Source organism: Saimiri boliviensis, chromosome 2 (genome assembly GCF_048565385.1).
Source record: "Saimiri boliviensis isolate mSaiBol1 chromosome 2, mSaiBol1.pri, whole genome shotgun sequence".
In the NCBI taxonomy this organism is placed as follows: domain Eukaryota; kingdom Metazoa; phylum Chordata; class Mammalia; order Primates; family Cebidae; genus Saimiri; species Saimiri boliviensis.
The window spans coordinates 119,207,990-119,227,585 of record NC_133450.1 but is presented as its reverse complement, the minus strand read 5'-3'; positions in this window follow the sequence as shown (position 1 = coordinate 119,227,585).

The window sequence follows — 19,596 nt, the reverse complement described above, 5'->3', positions numbered from 1 at the left end:
GAGATGTTGTTTGTCCAGATAACCCTTGTAAATCTGCTCCATTCTGCAGCTGCTCCTGGGGAACTTAGCTCAGCCAAATAATACAAACAATTGCATCCAACATCAGCCATGTCAGCCTTAGGAGGTATATCCATATTATGAAGGCATATCCATATCATGAGAGAACACTACCTGAAATTGGCGACCACTGGAGGATGAGATTCGTTCTTTATCCACTACCTGCAAAACAAATTGGCCTTTGCACTGAGAGTCTGAATATGGAGTGTGAATGCATTTAGGACATTAATGAGCTATTCTCTAACACATGCCCTGTATCATTTACCCTCAGAGCTCCCGTTTACCTCCCCCATTTACCCTGAGAGCTATCTCAGGAGCCTTCTGGAAAAAAAAGAAATTAATATGAATAAGAATAATCAAGAAAGATTTCACTGAATACATGAAATTTGAACTAGTACTTAGTAGTGGGCAGACTATGGATAAATAAAAAGCATGGGGACAAGACAGAACATGGTAGGGCAGAGGTGACAGGAGGAAAAAAGATAGTATGACGAGGAAAAATAAAGAGGATGTATGAAATATGTTTGGGTGAGCATTTTTTTTTTTTGAGGCGGAGTTTCGCTCTTGTTACCCAGGCTAGAGTGCAATGGCGCGACCTCGGCTCACCACAGCCTCCACCTCCTGGATTCAAGCAATTCTCCTGCCTCAGCCTCCTGAGTAGCTGGGATTACAGGCATGCGCCGCCATGCCCAGCTAATTTTTAGTATTTTTAGTAGAGACAGGGTTTCACCATGTTGACCAGGATGGTCTCAATCTCTTGACCTCGTGATCCACCCGCCTCGGCCTCCCAAAGTGCTGGGATTACAGGCTTGAGCCACCGCACCCGGCTGGGTGAGCATCTTAACCTCTGTAGCTTACTAGTTGTGTCCTTAAAAGTTATTTAACCTTTCTGAACCTCTGTTCTCTCATCTGTAAAATGAGATCCGGATCATTCATTTATTTGATGGCATGTACCAGCTGGGCACTGTGGCTCATGCCTATAATCCCAGAATTTTGGGAGATTGAGTCAGAAGAATCACTTGAGCCCAGGAGTTCAAGACCAACTTGGGCAACATAGTGAGAGCCCATATCTACAAAAGAGTACAAAAATTAGCCAGGCATGCTGGCATGTGCCTGTAGTCCCAGCTATTCAGGAGGCTGAGGTGGGAGGATTGCTCTAGCCCAGGACGTCGAGGCTGCAGTGAGCCATGTTCATACCACTGCACTCTAGCCTGGATGACAGAGCAAGACTTTGTCTTAAAATAAGTAAATAAATAATAATAAAAATAGAAATGACATATCATGTACCAAGCACTAAAGATTCACTTCTAATTATATAAAGATGAAGAGGGCCAGGCGCAGTGGCTCATGACTGTAATCCAAGCACTTTGGAGGCCAAGGCGGGCAGATCACCTGAGGTCTGGAGTTCAAGACCAGCCTGACCAACATGGTGAAACCCCGTCTTTAAAAAAAGAAAAAGAAAAAAAAATAAAGATGAAGAGCAGTTAGGCCCTGAACCTTAAATTGGTTTTTAGCTCAGAGGAAAAAATAACCTACAAACAAGTATTAATACAATATGATAAGAGCAGATATATACAGGGGGAGGAACCTCTATATCTGCCTGGGAGGGTGCAGATGGTCCCTGAGCTATGGCTTCAATCAGCCATCCATCCATCCATCCATTCTGCATATATTAAACACTTATTCTGTGTCAAGTCCCGTTCTAGGCAGGAGTTTGAGCAGACAGAAAGTCAAAAATCGATGTCTTCATAGATTTTATATTCTACTGAAGGAGGGAGACAACAAATCAAGTCATTTAAAATATGTAATATGTGGCCGGGCGCGGTGGCTCAAGCCTGTAATCCCAGCACTTTGGGAGGCCGAGGCGGGTGGATCACGAGGTCAAGAGATCGAGACCATCCTGGTCAACATGGTGAAACCCCGTCTCTACTAAAAATACAAAAAATTAGCTGGGCATGGTGGCACGTGCCTGTAATCCCAGCTACTCAGGAGGCTGAGGCAGGAGAATTGCCTGAACCCAGGAGGCGGAGGTTGCGGTGAGCCGAGATCGCGCCATTGCACTCCAGCCTGGGTAACAAGAGCGAAACTCCGTCTCAAAAAAAAAAAAAAAAAAAATATGTAATATGTTAAATATTAGTAAGAACTGAGAAGAAAAAGCACAGGAGAGGGCTGTGAAGATTTGGGGGTGGGAGTGAGGATGCTGGCATTTTAGCAGATGGCCAGAGATGGCCTTAATGAGAAGTTCTGTGGTGTTTTCGTTTTTTTGTTTTTGTTACAGAGTCTCGCTCTGTCACCCAGGCTGGAGTGTAATGGTGCGATCTCGGCTCACTGCAACCTCTACCTCCCAGGTTCAAGCTATTCTCCTGCCTCAGACTCCTGAGTAACTGGGACTACAGGCATCTGCTACCACGCCTGACTAATTTTTGCTTTTTTAGTAGAGACAAGGTTTCATCATGTTGGCCAGGCTGGTCTCAAACTCCTCACCTCAGGTGATCCACCTGCCTCGGCCTCCCAAAGTGCTGGGATTATAGGCATGAGACACTGCGCCCCGCCTAGTTCTGTGATTTTTTTAGTTCAAACCTGGAGGAAATGAGAGACTGCCTTGCCCATGGGAGATGGTAGAAGGCAGGGAGAAAAATGAGTAGAAACTTGTTTAGTGGACAAGAGAGTGTGCTTTTGGAGGAGGGTGGGGAAGGGAAAGATAGGCAGAGAATATTCCAAACACAAAAGACACACAGTGAGAGAAGGCACGGCAAACAGGAAATACAAGTAGGTGCTGGAGTGTGAAGTACAGGTTGGGAAAGTGGGGAGTGGTAGGAGAGTCACTCATGCAGCAAATAATTTGGAACACCTACTGCTCACCAGGCTCTTAGCAAGAAACTCAGAAAGTCCTTATATGCAAATGTTTTCTTTTTTTTTTTTTTTTTTTTTGAGATTGTGTCTTGCTCTTGTTGCCCAGGCTGGAGTTCAATGGTGCAATCTTGACTCACCACAACTTCCACCTTTTGGGTTCTAGTGACTCTTCTGCCTCAGCCTCCCCAGTAGCTGGGATTACAGGAGCCCACCACCATGCCCAGCTAACTTTTTTGGTATTTTTAGTAGAGATGGGGTTTCACTATGTTGGTCAGGTTAATCTCAAACTCCTGACCTCAGGTGATCCACGCACCTTGGCCTTCCAAAGTGCTGGGATTACAGGCATGAGCCACAGCACCAGGCCAATGTTTTCTTTTTAAAATTTTTCTTCTTCTTCTTCTTTTTTTTTTTTTTTTTTTTTTTTTTTTTTTGAGATGGAGTTTCGCTCTTGTTACCCAGGCTGGAGTGCAATGGCGCAATCTCAGCTCACTGCAACCTCTGCCTCCTGGGTTCAGGCGATTCTCCTGCCTCAGCCTCCTGAGTAGCTGGGATTACAGGCACGCGCCACCATGCCCAGCTAATGTTTTGTATTTTTAGTAGAGATGGGGTTTCACCATGTTGACCAGTATGGTCTTGATCTCTTGACCTCGTGATCCACCCGCCTCGGCCTCCCAAAGTGCTGGGATTAGAGGCGTGAGCCACCATGCCCGACCTCTTCTTCTTTTTCTGTCTTTTATCCAAAATAATTGTATTTGATTCTCTGGTTTCTCTTCAGATCCTATACATCTTTCATCTGTTACCAAAATAATTGTGCTTGAAAGGAGTCTATACTTTTAGCATATTTTGTATGCTTTTTGGAATATTTCGAAGACAGACATTTTTGAAATTGACTTTTAACGGTGTTAAAGATGTCTGCTGCCCTAAGTAATAGGCTGGCAAGGAACGCACATCTCCTGGCTTCATCTTATCTCTTATCTTTCCTCTCTCCTTTTACCATTCCCTCTGTGGAGCAACCTACAAAGCCATCTGCTTGCCTTCTGCATTTAGTCCACCCAAATCTGTACCCCTCAAGTGTCAGTGTCTACCCTCAAGCAATTGTCAAAGAATTTCTTCAACAAAGAAATTCTATTTCTTAAGAGGATTTTTGGTGACTAAAACCCTCTGCTTCCATCATATACTGTACTTCCTTGAGAATAATGCTTGCAACTTCTTGTACATTGTGCTACACAACTTCTGAGAGCATTGTGGCATAGGTGTGGGCAGATTGGGAGGAGGAAGAGGGTGGGGGATAAGTTGAGATCAGAAGAGAAAGCACAATACAGCTGTACTGTATTTTACTTAGGGCAGTTGGACCATTTACAGCTCACAGGCTAGTCCCAGTCGCCTAAAGGATTGCTGGAAATCTCTAAAGCTCCATTGATGATCTTATTTATTGGATTTCTGGGCCTAGTTAGGTATTAGGTATTGTTCCACACCTGACTCCTGCCCCACTTTTCCACTTCCCATGTGTTGGTTCAAATTCGGTAGCACTGAGATTCCAGAGTTACCTGGAAGCAGGCAGAACTCCCCCCATAGGGTTTTGACCATATTTCTTCATTCTTAGAGTCAAGACCAACCTCTTGACCTCACTGAATAGCCCTCTTGTAACCATCCAAAGGGTTCACCTTGGCCACTGCCTACACAGAGCTTATTTATCAAGACAGGGGAATTGCAGTAGCAAAGAGTTTAATTCACACAGAATTGGTTGTACGGGAGACTGGAGTTATATTATTACTCAAATCACTCTCCCCGAGAATTTGGAGATCAGAGTTTTTAAGGATAATTTGGTTGGCGGGGAGGAGTGAATCAGGAGTGCTGATTGGTTGGCTCAGAGATGAAATCATAGGGAGTCGAAGCCGTCCTCTTATACTGAGTCATTTTGTGGGTGGAGGCCACAAGACCAGATGAGCCAGTTTATTGATCTGGGCGGTGCCAGCTGATCCGTCAAGTGTAGGGTCTTCAAAATATGTCAAGCACAGATAATAGGTTTTACAATAGTGATGCTGTCCTGGGAACAATTTGAGGAGGTTCAGAATCTTGCTGCTTCCAGCTGCATGACTCTGAAACCATAATTTCTAATCTTGTAGCTAATTTATTAGTCCTAAAAAAAGCAGTCTAGTCCCCAGGCAGGAAGGGGGTTTATTTTGGGAAAGAGCTGTTTTTGTCTTTGTTTCAAAGCTAAACTATAAACTGAGTTCCTCCCAAAGTTTGTTGGGTCCACACCCAAGAATGAACAAGGACAACTTGGAGATTTAAAAGCAAGATGGAGTCAGTTAGGTCACCCATAATTGTCTCAGTTATAATTTTTGCAAAGGTGTTTTCACTATGACTCTTAAGACAAAGGTCTGAGCCAACCAAGGAGGGTGGGAGGAACTATGGTTTTTGCTTACGGAGTAAGATGAGCTTGACATTGTGACCCTCTCCTGTTTCTGGATCTTACTTTCTGGAGGCCGGTGATAGTGTTCTTCTCACAGTCTACTGAAAAAAAAAAAAAAAAAAAGCCCTTCTTCACAAAAGCCAGCACAGACTGAACATTTCTTCTCCCCCATCTACAAGTAGTTTTGTAGGCTTTAAATCTGTCTCCGATGTCTGCTAGATTCTAGGGATAAATATGTGAGATGATACTGATCTCTGCTGTGTAAGATCTGGCTTCCCATTTATGTAAATACTTAATAGGTATGATTTCTGTTTAAGGTTCTGGGCTTTTTTGATGTGCTTTCTCACCCAAAGTAAGAACTTACTTATCTTATGATCAACGGCTTTAGTAGTTAGAAATCTGAACGCAGATGGCTAAAGGTAATCTTCCTCATTGCCAGCTCTGTATGGCTGGACTGGTGCTTTCACTTCTAACACTGAACTCTTTTTTTTTTTTCTTTTTCTCCTTTGAGACAGAGTCTCTCTCTGTCACCCAGGCTGGAGTGCAATGATGTGATCTTGGCTCACTGCAACCTCTGCCTCCCGGGTTCAAGCAATTCTCCTGCCTCAGCCTCCCAAATAGCTGGGACTACAGGTACATACCACCATGCCCGGGTAATTTTTTATTTTTGGTAGAGATGAGGTTTCATCATGTTGGCCAGGCTGGTCTTGAACTCCTGACCTTGTGATCCATCCACCTCGGCCCCCCAAAGTGCTAGGATTACAGGCATGAGCCACCGTGGCTGGCCTGAACAGTTTTCTTTTCTTTTTTTTTTTTTTTGAGACGGAGTTTCGCTCTTGTTACCCAGGCTGGAGTGCAATGGCGCGATCTCGGCTCACCGCAACCTCCGCCTCCTGGGTTCAAGCAATTCTCCTGCCTCAGCCTCCTGAGTAGCTGGGATTACAGGCACATGCCACCATGCCCAGCTAATTTTTGTATTTTTTAGTAGAGACGGGGTTTCACCATGTTGACCAGGATGGTCTCCATCTCTCGACCTCGTGATCCACCCGCCTCGGCCTCCCAAAGTGCTGGGATTACAGGCTTGAGCCACCGTGCCCAGCCTCACAGTTTTCTTAATAGTTAGTCTTCTCTCTTCCTCCGCTTGAATGACTTCTTTAAGAAAAGGAGGTGGGGAGGATATCTCAAGTTTTCATAGGAAGTTTTGAGCTTCTCCTGCAATGCTTTGCGTAAGTTCCTCCCATAGCAACTTGTTCCAACAACCCTGATTTTTCCAAATGACTTCTCAACAGCAATGTAGAATGGTTTGTTTCTAAAGCCTCTTAATTTTTTTTTTTTTTTTTTTTTTGAGACAGAGTTTTGTACTGTTACCAGGCTGGAGTGCAGTAATGTGATCTCTGCGCACAGCAACCTCCTCCTCCCGAGTTCAAGCAATTCTCCTGCCTCAGCCTCCTGAGTAGCTGGGATTACAGGCACCACAGCCAGCTAATTTTTGTATTTTTAGTAGAGATGGGGTTTCACCCTGTTGGCCAGGATGGTCTTGATCTCTTGACCTCGTGATCCGCCTGCCTCTGCCTCCCAAAGTGCTGGGATTACAGGCATGAGCCAATGCGCCTGGCCTTAAATGTTAACACATACGCAAAACAAAGGTTATTTCTCCTTCCAGCTGTTACATTGTCAGAAACTTTACTTACTAATCCAGGCAATTTATCACATTGCCAAGTATTGTTAAGCATTCAGGTACTCAGTGTACCCTGAGGGGTGCACTGACAGGTTTGCAATCAAATAAATTCCCAATTCTGGATCTGGCAAACATGCAATTAATTATTGTTCACACCCTTACTGACACCCCTGTAATATTAATATTTTAGGGGAACATAAAAATCTTCCTTTCTGCATTACCTAAAAATGTCTGTCTTTCTTGTGGCATAAAGCATTCACTAGTAGTCTTAATAGGCAGTTTCAAGTTTAGAGTCTAATCTATAAGGCTTATAGTGTAAGGGACCCTGTCTCAGTAAAAGAAGGAAGCATGATAGAAACCTTTAATCAGCCCTTTAATGAGCTGAAAACTGTCCTGTGTCCCTCAAAAAGATATGTTTTGGTCCTAACCCTGAGTAGCTTTGAATGTGGCTTTATTTGGATAAAAAACTTTGCAGATGTAATTAAGGATTTTCAGTGTGAAATCATCTGGGTTTTAGAATGAACCGCAAATCCAATGACTGGTGTTCTTACGAAGCAGGGCACTTCCCTGACCCCTTCACAGCAGAAACTGGAGTGCACAGGCACTAGAACTAGCCGGCCACTTTAGTACTGGCAGGGGCAGACTTCGCTAAGTTGGTCCCTCCATGTTCCACCCCTCGAGGGAGGGAAAGCACAGATGAGTGGGTTCAGGAGCTGAGGTGAGCATTTTTGGGCACTGGCAGGAGCAAAACTCCAAGCAGCCCATGTGGCAGTGGCTAGGGGGTTGCCCATGACCTATGAAGCTGCAGAAGGAGTGTTTCAGTGCCCTTTTAGCTTTGCAGTCTGTGGACAGCTTAAGTGTTAACAGCTCAGTGGAGGGTCAGTGTGACAGCCTTTTGCACCTGCACTCGTGGCTCCCAAATTCTTGTCTGGCATCCAGAAGGAATGAGGTCATGTGAATGACTTGAAGATGGTAGATGTGGGGAATTTTTGTTTTTTTTTATATGGAGTTTCACTCTTTTTTTTTTTTTCTTTTTTTTTTTTGAGACAGAGTTTCACTCTTGTTACCCAGGCTGGAGTGCAATGGCGCGATCTCGGCTCACTGCAACCTCCGCCTCCTGGGTTCAGGCAATTCTCCTGCCTCAGCCTCCTGAGTAGCTGGGATTACAGGCACGTGCCACCATGCCCAGCTAATGTTTTGTATTTTCAGTAGAGACGGGGTTTCATCATGTTGACCAGGGTGGTCTCGATCTCTTGACCTCGTGATCCACCTGCCTCAGCCTCCCAAAGTGCTGGGATTACAGGCTTGACCCACCGCGCCTGGCTTGGAGTTTCACTCTTATTGTCCATGCTGGAGTGCAATGGTGTGCTCTTGGCTCACCACAATCTCTGCGTCCTGGATTCAAGTGATTTCTCCTGCCTCAGCCTCCTGAATAGCTGGGATTACAAGCATGCACCACCACGCCTGGCTAATTTTGTATTTTTAGTAGAGATGGGGTTTCTCCATGATGGTCAGGCTGGTCTTGAATTCCTGACCTCAGGTGATCCACGTGCCTTGGCCTCCCAAAGTGCTGGGATTACAGGCATGAGCCACTGTGCCCAGCTAGATGTGGGGGAGTTTATTGCTGGTGAAAGTGGCTCTCAGTGGGAAGGGGAGCTGAAAAGGGGACAAAGCAGTCTTCTCCTGGAGTCCACTGTCCCCAGCGGGACTCCTCTCCAAAGCTGTGCCATCAAGCTGTCCCTCTGAAGTCAAGCCACTTCTCTCCAACCAATAGTAGTCTCTGACATCCAGCTGCTTCTCCTCTCTGCCAGCTGAGTTCTGGGGATTTTATAGGCGCAGGATGGAAGGTGGGGAAGACCGTAGGTGGTTTTGGAAAAGGCAACATTTGAGTGGCGAAAACAAGGATATATGTTCTCACTTTGGGCCATGGTGCCAGGCTTGAGGGTGGGGCCCTTGTTGTGCTGAGGACCCACCCTCTTCTGTCGAGATTTTCCCTGCCTCCTGTCTCTATGACTTATAAGAACAGGAAAAGAGGGAGACAAACAGGCACGCAGAGAAGAAGGCCATGTGAAGACAGAGGCAGAGATTGGAGTTATGCTGCCACGACTCAAAGGAATTCTTGGGGCCACCAGAAGTTGAAGAGTCAAGAAAGAATTCTTAGAGACAGCCAGGTGCGGTGGCTCAAGCCTGTAATCCCAGCACTCTGGGAGGCCGAGGCGGGTGGATCACGAGGTCAAGAGATTGAGACCATCCTGGTCAACATGGTGAAACCCCGTCTCTACTAAAAATACAAAAAATTAGCTGGGCATGGTGGCGCGTGCCTGTAATCCCAGCTACACAGGAGGCTGAGGCAGGAGAATTGCCTGAACCCAGGAGGTGGAGGTTGCGGTGTGCCGAGGTCGCGCCATCGCACTCCAGCCTGGGTAACAAGAGTGAAACTCTGTCTCAAAAAAAAAAAAAAAAAAAAAAAAAAAAAAAAAAAGAATTCTTAGAGACTTCATAGGGAATATGGCCTTGCTAATGCCTAGCTCTAGTTTTAGCTTTCAGAACACGAGAGAATAAATTTCTGTTACTTTATTTTATTCTTTTTTTTTTTTTTTTTTTTTTTTGAGGCGGAGTTTTGCTCTTGTTACCCAGGCTGGAGTGCAATGGCGAGATCTCGGCTCACCGCAGCCTCTGCCTCCTGGATTCAAGCAATTCTCCTGCCTCAGCCTCCTGAGTAGCTGGGATTACAGGCACGCGCTACCATGCCCAGCTAATTTTTTGTATTTTTAGTAGAGACGGGGTTTCACCATGTTGACCAGGATGGTCTCGATCTCTTGACCTCGTGATCCACCCGCCTCGGCCTCCCAAAGTGCTGGGATTACAGGCTTGAGCCACCGCGCCCGGCTTACTTTATTTTATTCTTTTGCTGAGACGGGGTCCTGCTCTATCGCCCAGGCGATTGTACAGTAGTGCAATCATAGCTTACTGTAGCCTCAACCTTGGGCCACACATAAAATATACTGAAAAAAAATTTGCAAGCCTCAGTGCGGTGGCTTATGCCTGTATTCCCAGCAGTTTGGGAGGCTGAGGCAGGCAGATTGCTTGAAGTTAAGAGTTCAAGACCAGCGTGGCTGACACAGCCCCATCTCTACTAAAAATACAAAAAATTAGCCAGGTATGGTGGCAAGCACCTGTAATCCCAGCTACTCAGGAGGCTGAGGCAGGAGAATCACTTGAACCTGGGAGGCAGAGGTTGCAGTGAGCCGAGGTGGTGCCACTGCACTTCAGCCTAGGTGACAAAACAAGAATCCATCTCAAAAAAAAAAAAAAAAAAAAGGTAGCCGGGCGCGGTGGCTCAAGCCTGTAATCCCAGCACTTTGGGAGGCCGAGGCGGGTGGATCATGAGGTCGAGAGATCGAGACCATCCTGGTCAACATGGTGAAACCCCGTCTCTACTAAAAATACAAAAAAAATTAGCTGGGCATGGTGGCACATGCCTGTAATCCCAGCTACTCAGGAGGCTGAGGCAGGAGAATTGCCTGAACCCAGGAGGCGGAGGTTGCAGTGAGCCGAGATCGCGCCATTGCACTCCAGCCTGGGTAACAAGAGCGAAACTCCGTCTCAAAAAAAAAAAAAAAAAAAAAGGTAAATAAAAATAAAAATTGCAAATAAATCTCAGAATGTTTTAAGAAAGTTTACAAATTTGTGTTGGGTCACATTCATAGCTGTTTTGGGGTATGGGTTGGACAAACTTGTAGAGGTTTCTTATCAGACTTAGAAAGGTGTCATGCTCTTAATTGTCTCCTGGATCAGGGAAAAGACCTGGAAAAGGAAGTGGATTCTCTACAGAATGTAGATTTCCTCCGTAAGAGACAGCTTTGTAGGATCATTTCAAAATACATCAAAGAAACATATTTGGGGGTAAAATGCTTCTATTCCTTTCAGGGCCTACCATCTGTCATGTTGGCATCGGATTGCTACAGTCTGTTTTGTCAATCTTAAGGTCTCTGTTTCAATGTTAATGCTGGTCAGCTGTACCTGAATTCCAAAGGGAGGAGAGTATAATGAGGCATGTTCAACTCCTGCTTCCTATCATGGCCTTAGCTAGTTTTGCAGGATAACTTTGGAATGCTCTTGGCTGAGATGAGGGATCCATGGAAGGCTTAGAATTTTGTTTTTGGTTTATAATTCCCTCAACAAACATTTACTGAGCACTATCACGTGCCAGGCAGAGAAATGAGAAAATTCTTCTTCTTATCGAGCCTACATTCTGATAGTGATGGTGGTGGGAAAGAGAAAGTAAACAAGCAAATAATAAATAAGACAATTTCTGATGGCGAAAATGACTATCCAGACGCAGTGATGTAAGAGAATACTGAGGTATGGTGGGCTTCTTTTTTTTTTTTTGAGATAGAGTTTTGCTCTTGTTACCCAGGCTGGAGTGCAATGGCGAGATCTCGGCTCACCGCAACCTCCACCTCCTGGGTTCAGGCAATTCTTCTGCCTCAGCCTCCCAAGTAGCTGGGACTACAGGTGTGTGCCATCATGCCCAGCTAATTTTTGTATTTCTAGTAGAGACGGGGTTTCACCATGTTGACCAGGATGGTCCCGATCTCTTGACCTCGTGATCCACCCGCCTTGGCTTCCCAAAGTGCTGGGATTATAGGCGTAAGCAACCACGCCTGGCTGGTGGGCTTCTTATAGATTAAGTGGTCAGGGAGGAAGGTCTCTGAGGAGACGATATTTTTTTTTTCTTTTTTTTTTTTTTTATTGCATTTTAGGTTTTGGGGTACATTTGAAGAACATGCAAGATAGTTGCATAGGTGAGGAGATGATATTTAAGCTGAAATCTGAATAAAAAGAAAAACCTGGTGACCTGAAGATCAATCAGTGAGAAGAAAGTTACAGGCAGATGTAACAGCTGGTGCAAAGGCTCTCAGGCAGGAATCACCTCAGGGAGGAACAGGTAGAAGACCAATGGGTGGCCAGGCGCACCTGTAATCCCAGCACTTTGGGAGGCCAAGGTAGGCAGATCACCTGAGGTCAGGAATTCAAAACCAGCCTGGCCAACACGGTGAAACCCCGTCTCTATAAAAATACAAAAAATAAATTAGCTGGGCATGATGGCAGGTGCCTGTAATTCCAACTGCTCGGGAGGCTAAGGCAGGAGAATTGCTTGAACCCAGGAGGCAGAGGTTGTAGTGAACTGAGATTGCACCATTGCACTCCAGCCTGGGTGACAAAGCAAAACTCCATCTCAAAAAAAAAAAAAAAAAAAAAAGAGGCCGAGTGTGGTGGCTCATGCCTGTAATTCAAGCACTTTGGAGGCCAAGGCGGGTGGATCACCTGAGGTTGGGAGTTCAAGACCAGCCTGACCAACATGGTGAAACCCCCTCTTTAAAAAAAAAAAAAAGAGCCGGGCGCGGTGGCTCAAGCCTGTAATCCCAGCACTTTGGGAGGCCGAGGCGGGTGGATCACGAGGTCGAGAGATCGAGACCAACCTGGTCAACATGGTGAAACCCCGTCTCTACTAAAAATACAAAAAATTAGCTGGGCATGGTGGTGCGTGCCTATAATCCCAGCTACTCAGGAGGCTGAGGCAGGAGAATTGCCTGAACCCAGGAGGCGGAGGTTGCGGTGAGCCGAGATCGCGCCATTGCACTCCAGCCTGGGTAACAAGAGCGAAACTCCGTCTCAAAAAAAAAAAAAAAAAAAAAGAAAGAAGAAAGAAGAGAGAGAAAGAAAGAAAGAAAGAAAGAAAGAAAGAAAGAAAAAAGGCCAGTGGCTCAGGAATGGTGAGCAAGGAGGAAGCAGTACAAAATGCAAAAAGCTCCAAGAAGTGGTAGGGGTCAGATCCTATGCACCCTTGTAAACTATAGTAAAGAGTTTGAATTTTATTCTAGATGCAATGGGAAGGACTGGGAAGACTTTGGGAAAGAAAAGTGGTCTGATTTATGTGTGTGTGTGTATATATATATGTATATATATATAGACTGTATATGTGTGTGTATATATATATATTTTTTTTTTTAGAAACAGGGTCTTGCTCTATTGTTCAGGCTAGAGTACAGTGGAGTGATTATAGCTCACTGCAGCCTCCAGCTTCTGAGCTCAGGTGATCCTCTTGCCTCTGCTTCTGAGTTTCTAAGACTATAGGCACATGCTGACACACATGGCTAGTTTTTAAATTTTTTGTAGAGATCGGGTTTTGCTATGTGGCACAGGCTGGTCTTGAACTGCTGGTCTCAAGTGACCTTCCTGCCTTGGCCTCCCAGAACTCTGAGATTACAGGCTTGAGTGATCATGTCCAGCCTGATTTGTATTTTTCTTTTCTTTTTTTTTAAGATGGGGTTTCACCATGATGGCCAGGCTGGTCTTGAACTCCTGACCTCAGGTGATCCACCCACCTCAGCCTCCCAAAGTGCTAGGATTACAGGCATGAGCCACCGTGTCCACCGTGTCCAGCCCCGATTTGTATTTTTAAATGAATTCTGCTGCCATGTTGGAGTTAGTTGAAGCAGTGTGGAGGGTTTGTATTGTGTCCGTTTAGCTAAACTGGGATTTTTTTTTTTCCCCCCAAGAATTTCCTTTGCTACCTGACTCAGGCCTCATACGAGGCATTTTGCATGGTATTTGAAAAGTAAGAACAAAGCAGTAGCTTGTTCTTACACTTGAAATGTCTGAGCAGGGCGCAGGCACCCATTCCAGCTCACCCATGTTGTTGTAATCTGCTGACTCACCTTGCTGGCCTTGGGCAACAACCAGCCCACAGTTCCTTCAACTTCTGCCAGATGTTCTCCTTCAGCTTCTCTAAGACCTTGGCCAGAAACAGTTAGCTTCACGACTAAGGGCAGGGTATTAGCATATCTGTGGAGGTAGTGAAAGGTCTGTCCTTGCAGGTTCATATTTCTCTTTGCAGATGCTAGTTGATCTTTGTGTTCTCACTTTGCATCCATCATCCCTTCTAAGCACCAGCCCCAAACTCTGGCACCAGGCACATATAGTTAGTGTTTAATCAGTCCCCACAGTTGTCTAAGGTCAAAGCCCTATAATAAATGTATATATCTTAATTTATTTACATTTTATATAAGTATATTTATATATAATTTACAGTTAAAATTATATCAATATTTGTATTTTAAATATATTTTTATATGTAGAGAAATAGATTTTCTATAAAATGTTATATATTTAAATTTTTAGGTGTAAAACATGATTTTTATATATTTGTTACAGATGTATGTATGTGTGTGTATGTATATCTATCTCCATCATTGTGGTTTTCTCTCTCATTGAACGCTACTGAAGAAGAGGCAAAAATGAAAGCAGATGCTGTGAACTTAATTCAGAACCAGAGATCCAGAGATGTCATGGAGATGTCACTGTTTGTTTCTTTTTTTTAAAATTTCATTTTTACTCTTTTTCTCTAAGTATGTTTGTTTCTTAAACAATTTAAGAAATGTTTTGGAGGTTGTTTATATATATGTATTTACAAAGGGAGAGAGAGAAAAGGGAAAAAGAAAGAAAGAAAGAAGGGTGGGTGCGGTGGCTCACACCTGCAATCCAAGCACTTTGGAGGCCAAGGCAGGCGGATCACCTGAGGTCGGGAGTTCAAGACCAGCCTGACCAACATGGTGAAACCCTGTCTTAAAAAAATAATAATAAAATAAATAAAAAATTTTTAAAAAAGAGAAAGAAAAAGAGAGAAAGAGAGAGGGAGGGAGGGAGAGAACGAAAGGAAGGAAGGAAGAACAGAAGAAAGAGAGGAAGGAAAGAAAGAAGTATTATAACAAATTGGTTCATGCTATTATGGAGGCCAAGAAGGCTCAAGATCTGCAGATCTGCAGCTGGAAAGCTGAAGACCCAGGATAGCTGATGATGCAGTTCTAGTCTGAGTCGGAAGGCCTGAGAACCAGGAGAACAGACGGTGAAAGTCCCAGTCTGAATGCCGCTTGGCTCAAGACTCAAGAATAGCTGCTGTTTCAGTTTAAGTCTGCAAGTAGGAAAAGACTAATGACCTAACTCAGTCAGGCAGAAGGAGTTCCCTCTAATTCCCAGGAAGGTCAGCCTTTTGTTCTACTCAGGCCTTCAAATGATTGGATGGGATCAACATTAGGGAAGATAATTTGCTTTACTTTCTCTCTACCTATTCCCATGTCAATCTCATCCAGAAACACCTTTACAGACACATCCAGAGTATTTGATCAAATGTCTAGGCACATCATGGCCCAGTCAAGTGGACACACAAAATTTACCATCACAGAGGTAGAACTTGCAAAACATACTGATATATATTGGATGCAAGGCTGCCTTCCTATGCAATTGTACTGGGCCTCACACTTAGAAGGACCCCACATTTGCTTTAATGTTCTGCTGTTGCTGTCTTGAAATTCTATTTATTTATTTATTTTTGAGATGGAGTCTCGCTCTTGCCCAGGCTGGAGTGCAGTGGTATGATCTTGGCTCACAGCAACCTCTGCCCCCTGGGTTTAAGCAATTCTCCTGCCTCAGCTTTCCCAGTAGGTGGGATTACAGGCACCCACTACCACGTCCGGCTAATTTTTGTATTTTTAGTATTGACAGGGTTTCACCATGTTGGCAAGGTTGGTCTCAAACTCCTGACCTCAGGTGATTCACCCACTTAGACTTCTCAAAGTGCTGGGATTACAGGTGTAAGCTAGCAAAGCTGGTTATCTTGAAATTCTTAGTAATTTTTTAACAAGGATCTCTGTGTTTTCATTTTTCACTGGATCTGCAAATTATGTAACTGGTCCAGACTGGATATGAGGAGCAAAGGAAAAGACGCTGAAGCATTACACTTACATTTTTGGCTTAAACAACTGGGTAGACGGTAGGGCACTTTGAGGTAAAATTTGGAAGATAAATGAAGAATTCTGATTTGAACATGTTAACTAAGAGCTGCCTCTTAGACATTGTGATATCTGTTAATGACTTCCTCAGCATTTGTTTTTCTCTTCCTGATTCCTAACTAGGCCTTGTTTTCCAGCCTCATGGCTAGGGTTTAATTGGCTCCAGTTCCAGTCATCCACAAGCTGTCCTGGCATGGCAGGTTCTGCCCTACAGGGGCGAAGTGTCAACTAAACATAGAAGACTAATTATTTTTGTAATTATCTTTACCTCTAGATTAAAGAAGGAAGGCCAGGTGCAGTGGCTCACACCTGTGATCCCAGCACTTTGGAAGGCCGAGGCAGGCAGATGACCTGAGGTCAGGAGTTCGAGACCAGCCTGACCAATATGGAGAAACCCTGTCTCTACTAAAAACACAAAATTAGCTGGGCACGGTGGCATATGCCTGCAATCCCAGCTATTCAGGAGGCTGAGGCAGGAGAATCACTTGAACCTGAGAAGCAGAGGTTGCAGTGAACCAATATTGCACCATTGCACTCCAGTCAGGGCAACAAGAGCAAAACTCTGTCTCAAAAACAACAACAACAACAAAACAAAAACAAAAAACAAGGAGAAGGCTGGTTATTTAAGAAGGCAAGGCAAAGGCTGCAGAAGTTAAGCCTAAAGGCTTATCAGATGGGATTGATAATTCTTTACTCTAGGGTTAAAAAAACTACTCATTTCCCCCAATATCTGTCTTTGCCATCTTCCTATCTAAGGAACCTTTTAATTCTTAGCTGGGGACATAGCTTTCTGGTATAAGAGCTATATTGCCCAGCCTTCCATTCAGGTAAGCTCTGCCATGTGACTATATTCTGTTTAATGTGCATCTTAGAAAGTGGAGTATGCAATTTCCTACTCATATCCATAAAGGAAGGGGAAATTTCATTTATCCTTCCCCTTTCCTTTCAATTGGCTAGATTTTGTATGCATTGACGGAAATCCCAGTAGTTTGCAGCTGAAAAGGATCCTGGTCCACCGATGTGGAGCCAGGCCTGTTCTGGACTGCCTGGATTTTTACAAGAAAGATAAATACTATTTAATTTAAGCCACCACTATTTTGGATGTCTGTCACATATAGCCAATGCTAATCCTAAATGATATGATAGTCATATAATTAACACCTTTTCTTAAGGACATCTAAATGAGTATCTACTTGCTAGAACCAAGAATCTAATTATAACATTTTTTTTTTCTTATGCAGGCCATGTACAATTTAGTTTTCATACAAACTACAAAATCTTACTAACCCATATTTTGCTTCGTCTATTTTTTAAGTCCTAAAAGAAATACAGACACTTTATTAAGATCTGTTATTAAAAGACTACTATTTCCTCTAGGGAAGCAACAATTGACCCACATTTTCCTGGCACCAGCTCACATTTCATAAATCCTTGCTCAAAATTAACCCAGATCATTAAACAACATAAAAAAGTTCTTTTTAAATTACACAATAAAAGCTGCCTTCTGAGAGACTTTAAAAAAGTGAGTTTATGTGTAATCTCAGATAAGGTGACCAAATATTCAAAATTGGCTACGACACTTCCAATTCCTAGATTGCCAGCTGCTCTGGTTTCTGTCCCAGCACACATCTTATGGTTCCAGCCAGATGTCATCCAACTTTAGGACAGGAATTCCTGCCCCTACTCAGAAGAGCAAGCCACTGAAAATGGGAAGAAACAGTAAGAAAAATGGAAATGGCAAAAAAAACTAAGATGCATTTAAAATTTTAGTTAACAATTTGGTTCTTTAACAAAGTTTGGGAGCATTTGTCAATAAATATTATTTGGTTTTATGCATTCCACACACACTGTCCATGATGACCCGTTTCTAGGGTGTGATTAATATATACATATATATTTTTGAAACAGAGCCTCACTCTGTCACCCAGGCTGGAGCGCAGTGGCGCCATCTCAGCTCACTGCTGCAACCTCTGCCTCCTGGGTTCAAGTGATTCCCCAGCCTCACCGTCTCCAGTAGCTGGGATAATAGATGCCTACCACCTCACCAGGCTAATTTTTGTATTTTTAGTAAAGACGGGTTTCACCATCTTGGCCAGGCTCGTCTTAAACTCCTAACCTTGTGATCCACCCACCTCGGACTCCCAAAGTGCTGGGATTACAGGCGTAAGCCACAGCGCCTGGCCTCTCACACAAGTTTTCCAAGGCTGTTCCATTTACACATGCCCAGGACTGTTGGGTGGTGGGTTGTCTACAGAGGACTGGTCAGTGGTAATTCACCTTTGATGTTCACTGGACAGATGATGTTTAAAGGCTAAATAAAAGTTAGCCAGGAGGACAAGAAAAGGAAAAACAATCCAACTAGAGAAAACAGTGTATGTAAACAGAAGAAAAAGACAGTATAGTGTGTGGATTCACATTATCTTATCTTTTTTTTTTTTTTTTTTTTTTTTGAGACGGAGTTTCGCTCTTGTTACCCAGGCTGGAGTGCAATGGCGCCATCTCGGCTCACCACAACCTCCGCCTCCTGGGTTCAGGCAATTCTCCTGCCTCAGCCTCCTGAGTAGCTGGGATTACAGGCACGCGCCACCATGCCCAGCTAATTTTTTGTATTTTTAGTAGAGACGGGGTTTCACCATGTTGACCAGGATGGTCCCGATCTCTTGACCTTGTGATCCACCTGCCTCGGCCTCCCAAAGTGCTGGGATTACAGGCTTGAGCCACCACGCCCAGCTTCCGACTCAATTTGAACTCATCGGTGTACTGCATTTGTCAGGGACCCATCAGGAAACAGTGGCATTCTTAAATTGGGATCACTTGAAGAAGATTTAAGAAAGAGATTATGTATATAGGTGTGGGTGAGGTGCAGAAAAAACATGGGGAGGAGGGAGGGTGCTCAGGCCTGTAATCCCAGCACTTCGGAAGGCTAAAGTGGGTAGGTAACTTGAGATCAGGAGTTTGAGACCCGCCTGTCCAATGTGTTAGGACCCCCTGTCTCTACTAAAAATACAAAAATTAGCTGGGCATCATGGTGCGTGCCTGTCTGTAGTCCCAGCTACTTGGAAGTCTGAGGCAGGAGAATTGCTCGACCCAGGAGGCGGAGGTTGCAGTGAGCTGAGATTGCGCCACTGCACTCCAGCCTGGTGCATGGCGACCAAGCAAGACTGTCTCAAAAAAAAAAAAGGAAACATAAATATAGTGAAAATTATCTGGATTCTGGCTGGACGTGGTGGCCACCCCTGTAATCTCAGCACTTTGGGAGCCAAGGTCAGCAGTTCAAGACCAGCCTAGGCAACATGGTGAAACAGTGTCTCTACTAAAAATACATAAATTAGCCGGGCATGGTGGTTGGTGCCTATAATTCCAGCTACTTGGGAGTCTGAGACACGAGAATTCCTTGAACCCAGAAGGCCCTCTGTCTTGCAGTGAGCTGAGATCGCGCCACTGCACTTCAGTCTGGGTGACAGAACGAGAGACTCCATCTCAAAAAAAAAAACAAAAAAGAAAGAAAATTCTCTGGAGTCTCAGGAAATGTTTGACTTTCTGAACATAACAGGAAATTTTAGGAATAGAAAGTAAGAGAAAATTCATTGATAATATATATTTGTGTCCTATATTTTCAAATGTTAGTATTAAAACCATCAGAAATAATGTCAAATTTTATTTATTGAAGAGCTGGTTATCCACATCTGAGATTTTACATATCTTTTGTTACTGTTTTCTTCCCACACCATTCCTGC